Source organism: Brachyistius frenatus, unplaced genomic scaffold (genome assembly GCF_029030835.1).
Source record: "Brachyistius frenatus isolate BFR_SWC_R1_liver_20210118 unplaced genomic scaffold, ASM2903083v1 Contig_27, whole genome shotgun sequence".
In the NCBI taxonomy this organism is placed as follows: Eukaryota; Metazoa; Chordata; class Actinopteri; family Embiotocidae; genus Brachyistius; species Brachyistius frenatus.
This window is the reverse complement of record NW_027210626.1, coordinates 1,552,066-1,559,809: the sequence shown is the minus strand read 5'-3', so window position 1 is coordinate 1,559,809 and position 7,744 is coordinate 1,552,066.

Genomic DNA, 7,744 nt, shown 5'->3' with positions numbered 1-7,744 from the left:
CTGAAGTTTACCAAAGTGCTGCACAACATCAAATCCATCATACATTCAACGTCGTGCTGTCAAACAAATGTTGCCAGTCAGAGCATGGTGTAATCAGACGGCACCCGTTGCTAGCAGTGTTTTAAAAGAGCTTTTGAGACACGTCTCTAAAAAGAGAAAGCAGACAAGCTGAAAAAAAAGGGTAAACCTTACAAAACAAAATCATCCACCTGTGAAGTGCTAAGTGACCTTCTTAAGAAATCTGAACATGAAAAAGAAAAATAATGTTTTACACCACATCACATAAACCTGTAATTTTATTTTGAGGTTATCAAACTGTCATTCACCCCTTTTTGCTCCAGCTGACTCAGGCATGTGAGTAGTTCAAGGGCGAGGCTGTGAAATGGCAGATTACTCAAAACACACACTGGATAGTTTCTCTTGGAACAATGTGACTGTCTGGACCAAATCTCACTCATTTAAGAGAGAGCATTTCCAATATGAACTTGTTTATCAGATGTTGTTCCTACCAAGTGCCTAAGGGGGGCAACGTACATCACACGGACCCTCAAAAAGCAAACGTTAAACCATAATCAACATTTGTCATAATCAACATTATGAAAAAATATGTTGTTATTTGGCAGGGAGACACAGTTTGACGCTTTTCTGTGTAGTTTTAGATCAATCCACAGCAAACAGCAACTTGCCCAAAATACAGTTGTCTGGCTCCACACGTTAGCCCTGTTATTGCTTGAATTACTTTCAACACTTGCTTTTCCTTTAGCCTATTTTTCAGCTGTCTTGTTCCCTTTGAAGCTAGACTGATTGCATGCATCTGTGTGCATTCACACAATATGTGGTCGAGGGAGAGAAAATTGAAATGGGGAGGGGTGTCATCTCCTGTGCTTCTTCCACAGATAGGGATCATCTGTATTAAAACGAGGGGTAATCAATGAGCACTCGTATCTCATTATGTTTTTATGTTCCTTTAACCAAGCAGACATTACCCCTGTGGGCACTGCTGCCACCTCACTAGTAACCTGTCATCCCCCCATCGCCTCACACCTTCGCCATAATAAATGTTATTGTTCCACTTTGCCAGAAAAATGTCATTAAAAATGGCTGACACAAGCTGCCAGGCATTACATTATAGAACAGACCTTTCTCAGTATTTAGCTCTTTTATAATCAAGTGGCAGACAGCAACAAGGAGATGCGGTTGCTGTCAAGTGCAGAAAGCTAAAATAAAAAATTACATCAGCCAATGTTGTAAATCATCGATAATGAACTATAAAAATGATGACTGTGGTCTGGTTTAATACGTTTAGGGTTTTGAGGCTTCTCTGTGTACAGCGTAAGCTTTACCAGCAAAGTAGAGGGACATTCTCAGTGTGGCTCAAAAACAGAGGCGAGGCTAAGGATCAGACTTAACAGTAGCCTATGGTGAAATATTTACTTGGCCTAGATTCATATCTAATGAGCTTAACGAAACCCAGTTATGCAACAGAGCCAAAGTTAAATGTTTAATGTTGTGTTGTTGTGAACACACTGGAGAGACCCTCACTCATCTTTAAACGAGTTCATTTCATTTCATAAAAAGCTTAAGTTTAAGTTAAAAGTTTAGAATGAGATCCTCAAGTTTCTTTCTTATGCAACACTCTCTTAGTTATTCTCTGAATACAAACTGACCAAATCAAATTTCGAGTCACGTCATACTAGACTCGGGCTTATCCTCCAATATGTCATCTGCTGAATGACTTCAGATGTTTTACAGTGTTGTTGCTAATATTAATTATGCAGTGTGAGTCGTACTTTTATAGCTGCCTGATAAGTCAGATGTTTTCCTCCATATGTCTATGAGGCCTGTCTCAGCAGGAGCTGTTTGGTAATATGAGCAGCAGTGAGCCATTGTTCCTACACTTCTCTAATTAGCTGAGAGTGTACAGAGCACTATTCATGCAGCTTGTTTTAAAGTCCCACACTTAAAGGTACCCACCCAGCACTCATCTGTGAAAATCTTTACCCCAGGGCCAAAGATAGAAAGCAAGGATAAAACAGAGAGACCCAGCTGGTGGCAGAGCTTTTGATGAGCCTGATAATCCAACAAAATCTGTCATTTTCATGAAAGGCTTTTTTGATTCTTTTTTCTAAGGCCTTTTTTTTTTTTTTTTTTTTTGCCTAGGCCATGTGTCTGTGTCACTAAAGGCAAAGTGGCATAGGATGAGTTGCTTTGACACGAAAAAAGCCCTCTGGTTCCTTAGGAAATGAAGCTTAAGTGCCTATGCTTTGTAAAATATGCTTTTGTGGTATCAGTCTCTGTTCGGAGTTTAACTTTGCTCATGTTCATCAACAATCTAGCACCAACAAAGCCCCAATAAAAAACAATGATACAGTTGCCCCAGGTGCAGAATTCAAAAGAAACGTATATTAAAGAACTTGTTCCGGTTATGTTTGAAACCATAAACCTCTTTTAATGTTGATATAAGACATATACATTTTGCAAATCTTGCCCCCCCCCCCCCCCCCCCTCAAAAGAACATGACTTTCAAGAATATTATATGTTTGAGGTCCAGTCTGTGGTCCAAATGGAAACAAAGTGTTCACACCAAATAACCAAATTTTGGAGCCAGAGGCTTTTTGGGGCCAGCCCCTGGTGGCCCTCGGTGGTATTGCAGTTTAAGGTACTTCCACATTAGTCTCATCTTTCAGACCTGAAAACCACTTCCACTTTTATAAACAGCATGTGACAGCAATACGTATATTTTACCTCATGAAATTTAACATGGACCAGAAAGAAGTAACGTGCAACAGAAATTCCCAAGTAAAGCATGAGTACCTCAAAATGTTCTTAAATACAGAACTCAAGAAAATGAACTTAGTTACTTTAAACATCGATGACATTAGACGACCAAAGTGTATTTGGGTATGCAGCTAAAGACAAACGGTAATAACACTACTTGTAATTTACTCTCATCATGATACTATCAGTTCCATTTTGTGTAAAGTCAATGAGTGAAGCTTCCTCAGTGGACTACAGCGTGATGTCAGAACAGCCAGATAATAGTGATCTGCAAGTCAATTTGAATGAAAACCTGTTTGGTTACCACATCGTTATTCAGTCTATCGCCACTGTCAACTTGGATTTATGATATTGCATTACCCTTCAAAACTCTCACCTGTTTTAGATGTGGGTCTTTCTCTGCTCTGTGAATCGCTCAAAATCGACTCTATCTGCGTAGTGTGCTAGTAAAACTCATGCTGGAGTGCCGAATGGTTAGAGGCTTGGAAACATAATCCTGTGATACTGTGAGTCGAGCTTTCCCTCGGGCATGTTTTAGAGCTTTGCTGTGAGTTTTAGCGGACTACGCGGGTTTTCTTAAGCTGCAGTGTGTGTGTGTGTGTGTGTGTAAGTTTGAGTGTGTGTTTGAGGGACAGCACACCTTATCTTTGACATTCTAGACAAAGCCTCAGTTACAACCTTCACAGACCGTACAGGGAAATCTCCCTTACAGCACCAGAATACTAACACCGTTCCACCACGACATTTAATTGCCTCCCCCTTTCGCTAAATAAGGGGTGTGATTGGGCCTCAATGGAAGTTTTGTTATGTTGATTGCAAAACACGCTCTTTAAAGCACTCAAAGTTCTCCCTTGAAACGTGCAAGGTAGAAACATAACAAAAGGGAATTTGCCATCACTGGCGTTTCACTCGCAAAGTGTTCCTAATTGTACGTTAACAAGGAAGTAATTCAAACGTGGGCTCATCAAGCCAGCCTACATATATGGGGATTTGGTGCGATTCAGGGCCAGGGTAATTAGTGTGTGAGGCTCATGATATCTCTCCGTGTGTCTTAACAAAGAGGAAGAATCTACCATTTAGATCAGAGACATTCGACTAATCAGGATTTAAGAGCCGCAGTGGGCAGACTGAGAACACCTCAGTCCCATAAAATCAGTTCACTGTGTTGCACCTGTGATAAACCAGTTGTAAAGTAAAATATATGCATTTAACAGAAAAACAACCCTTGGCACTTTTATTGTCTTATTAACATTTGAATAATAGGGTTATTGTTTCTGACATATAAACTAGGGATGGGACATGATGTTAAAATATTCAGATAGTCATTAACATATATAAAGAAAAACGATTAGTATATGCGACTAGCATTCGTCCTTTCCCCTGTATTTACCAGTAACTGGTTGTAATGTTTTAATCCCATCAAAAGGTGTCTGTAATGCACCTAAAAACTGTCTGCCGGCCGCCATTAAATAACAAGGAGAAGAAGAACAGAGTGCTTCCAGGCTCTGGAGCTTTGCAGGTTAAACTGTGTGCGTAGCTAAGAGTTTAGATTCAACAGTGTGAGCAGCACAAGCAGAAATAAATTTTTCATGGAATACTTCAGAGCGAATGTTGAATAGTAAATTTGCTTGAAATGCCCATCGTAGTATAAACGTGCAAGCGGCATTTCAGTGTTTGGCGTTCACTTAGTGTTTACTGTGGCGCAGTGTCCAAACTATTATTTCTATGTGCCGGTCTTTGAGTGAATTCTATCTGCTATTTGAGACAAGATAACTCCGTGTAAATGATTCAATATCTCATGAGGTAAACAGAGGCTGTCAAACAACAGGGTGACTGTGTTGTAGCAGTGTGGTAACACATTATGGCCATCGTTTCTTTACAGATGGCAACTCAAACTGTTTCATGGCCTGGGAAACAATTGAACCGCACAGTCACTATTGGATTCAAATGCTGCTACAGCTAATGGGCTGGTTTCTTGCTGTCAGAATGGTATTTAACACACCAAAACAGGGCAGACAAAGAGCTTAGGCTCAGTGAAGGATCAACAAAACTCTTATTCTATTCTTTGATTGTGTTTTAATGTGTGACAAAGAGAGAAGGACTTGGAGAAAGTGTATGTATTCATGGTGGAAGGTGGAAGTAGGCAGTATGTGCTCATATTACTTGATACATAGCCTGGTAATAAGGTAATATAATGAATATATTTGGGTTAGTCGGGAAAAAACAAGACATTTTATGCTGCAGATTTATCGATAATGAAAATAATTGATATCTGCAGCCCTATAATATACCTCGTATTTACTTCATCAAAATAACTGAGTGCGGCTTTAACATTCTTTTATGCACAGACTTGCTTGCATGGCATTCGGCTTCCAACTACTATGTGACTCTTCCCACATGGATGCCCTGTCTTCTGAGCCCTGCTTGCTCCTTACCTCCATAAATTATTCATTTAGCCCAGCATGAAAAACGCATGTCAATTAGCCAGGTTTATTTTTTTCCTCCAATGAAAAACAGCGGGTCTCTCTTCATGCCAGTGACTGGAATTATGTAGTGAAACAGTGCATTATTTAGCATTTCTGGACATGACTGCTCAGACGACATGGCCTCATTCTTCTTCTTCTTAAAAAAAAAAGGAAAATCTGGCAGTGTCAATTATTCTGTTTGATTTGAGCAGGCATCTTTTTTTTTCATAAGTATGTATAGAGACTGGGTTTGCCTGCTGTGTTACAGCTGTGATTGACTTTAGTTTCCATTACTCCTTTACAAGCTCTCATGTTCTATGTATCAACATTGGCTGCTGAGTGTAATTATTGAAGCTGTTCAAGGAACTGGCTCTCCTTTTCCCTATCTGTCTAAGCGTGTAAATGACTCTAACAATACCTCCAGTGGGTTACACATTTATTTCAGTCAACAGAGGAATTTTAGATATGTGTACATAAGCAGGCGAAAAGTTGAAATAATACAGATAAACATGCTATAGGTGTAAACCAAGACACTTGCTAATCAAAAAACATCGTGACTTAAGAAATGTTGCACATAAAGTTACCAAAATTCCTACTGTCCATAATTATTGCTGCTCATTTTATTCTTGATCATAATCCAGCCAATCTCCAGTCCTAAAAAACGTGCCCTTGATTTACTGTGCAATTCTTCTAACGACCAGTACAATACAATCTAATTTAATCTTTAATTAAATCAGTGATTCATATCAGCTAGAAGCTCACCTCAGGTCAATTTATGATTCAAATTTTGAATGGAATTTTGAGTGAGGTCTGACATATAATTAAGTTTTAAATGGCTTGGCACCAACTTTTTCTCTGACATCCATTCAGTTCCTCTAAGGCTCCTGGACCAGGACTGAAATAATGAACAGTGTTTTGGAATTGGAGGTAATGCCGGATGGAACATAATGCAATAGTTGGGAGTATTTTGACTTTTTGTGTTTTCACTGCCATCATAACATTTTATATGTCGAAGCTGTAGTATGCCACCATATTTAAAATCCTGATCTACAAGTGCTCCATCACTAAATACAATGTCAGTTTTTGATAACTCATTTTTAAGAATAATGATTGAGTATCCCAGTAAAGTTCTTTGACTTTTATAACTTTGAATTCTCTGATATGAAATAGCAAAGTTTAGGGAAAAAAAAGTTACACCCAAGCCCTGTTGAAAAAAAGGTGTGTACTTTCTTGGTCCCTCAACTTTTCACATGAATTGACTGATAAACAAAGGTGGCATTTTATTACACAACACAAAATAAGATTAATGTGAGAATCAAACTGAAGACCAAGGTGAGAGAGAGTGTGGGCGGAGCCAGAAGACACTTCTATAGGCCAAACCCAAACCTTCATGCAGGTGCCCTCAGTAGTTCATCAGGGAGCTGCACCTAGAACTCAAAGACATAGAATGCACACATATGTGCCCCTCCCCCCCCCCCACACACACATAAGCACGTGCATTCACAGCACGACATAGAATTACACATAACACCTTAGCCAATGCAAATTTTCACCTATTTTTGGGGAATTCCAGATCTTACCAGGAATTGCAGTTCCGGTTTCTCAAATAACAGTCGTTCGTTTTTTTTCCTCCTTTCTGGTCATGAAGTGGAATCATGCAACGTTGATAAATATCTCACCCAACTTTAACCTTACAAAAAATGTCAGTTGGCAATCATTTCTTTAATTTTCCTTGTCAATGGAGGAGCTTGCCATCATACAGGAACTAGCATCTCTGTGCACTCCTAAAGGGTTCAAAGCCGGCAAACCCAAAACATCAGTTTTTCATAATAACACAGTAAGGTTAAATTTAACAACATTACACATTAATCAAAGTGGGATTTGCAGACGTACCGTTCAACACACAGGGGTCTACCTGGGAGTTATTGTCAGCAATGAACACCACAATGCAGCCCTGTTGCCTGGTTACTATGCCTGCAGTGAATCGTGACTCTGATGGCCCTGGGCTGCTGAGGTAGAATTAGCTCAACTGAACAGGAACCGAGACTTTGCTTTTGCAGAATTTGATCTTTTCTGTGAGGGAGAGCCATGAGAAAGAGAGAAAAGAAATTTGAATTTTTCTGCAAAATCGTAAATATAATTTGATTTGTTACCCACTCTTTCACTCCTTCTATCACACCTTTTCCCAAAAGTACCAAAGCCAAGAAAAGTGTAATTATAGCCTAGAAATGACTCCAAACAAAAAGTTGTTACATGCTTTGTACAGGGTGAAACTCTAAAGCACGTGCCCACACCCCAGATATGCTTCCTTGTCAGCAGTAAATAAGATAAACTTCCCCCACAGTTGTTATTATCTCAGTGGTGGCAATTACTACCTGACTTTAAACAAACAAAATATTCGCTGGCTGTATTAATGAATATAATTCCTGTACAGATAAAGAATGTAATTTTATTTAGAATAATTCGTCACACAGTGTTACAGCATGTGTGGGAGCGACTGA